The following is a 499-nucleotide window of genomic DNA, read 5'->3' as shown; positions in this document are numbered from 1 at the left end:
AATAAAATATGTTGTTTAACAAAGTCTCAACTTCTGCTGATTTAAATCTATTATATGAACTAAATGTGTGAAATCTAGTGAAGCATTTACAGACAGAACCTTTGAAACATCCACTTAAAGTGAACGTATGAATTAAAATAACATGAATAATATTTATATATCTCTAAATGAATATGTAAACGTCCTCATTAGTGTGTAGTGTCGTCACAACAAAATCAACTGCAGTCTAACATATCTGTCTGTATGAAGTCTCCACGTTATTTACAGACCTCATCAAGTCAGACATAAACAACAACAACAACAGTAACAATAATTTAATTTGTATTCATCTAAAAAAAACAATTACATTTGTAAATAAAATGTTTGGCTTTGACTCCATTTCCTGTTATTACAAAACAAAATATGAATAAAAACAAGCTTTCAAGTCATGTGATGAATGCAACACTGGTGTAATAACTATTTTCACCACAAGATGGCACCATAATGTCTGAAGGGAATC

General features: G+C 29.7%; 1 protein-coding gene across 1 annotated transcript in view; it reads left to right on the top strand.

Moving 5' to 3' along the window:
* The window catches only part of aldh9a1a.1 (aldehyde dehydrogenase 9 family, member A1a, tandem duplicate 1), an 11874-nt gene extending 11855 nt beyond the window's left edge, over nucleotides 1-19 (top strand). Inside the window, exon 12 of the mRNA XM_044043207.1 lies at nucleotides 1-19. This exon is cut by the window's left edge and continues 240 nt beyond it. The gene's annotated coding sequence lies outside the window, so the exon portion shown is untranslated.
* The last annotated feature ends 480 nt before the right edge of the window (nucleotides 20-499 follow it).

This window comes from Solea senegalensis, linkage group LG14, assembly GCF_019176455.1.
Source record: "Solea senegalensis isolate Sse05_10M linkage group LG14, IFAPA_SoseM_1, whole genome shotgun sequence".
Lineage (NCBI taxonomy): Eukaryota > Metazoa > Chordata > Actinopteri > Pleuronectiformes > Soleidae > Solea > Solea senegalensis.
The sequence above is the reverse complement of the archived record's forward strand: the minus strand, read 5'-3'. Positions and strand labels throughout refer to the sequence as shown.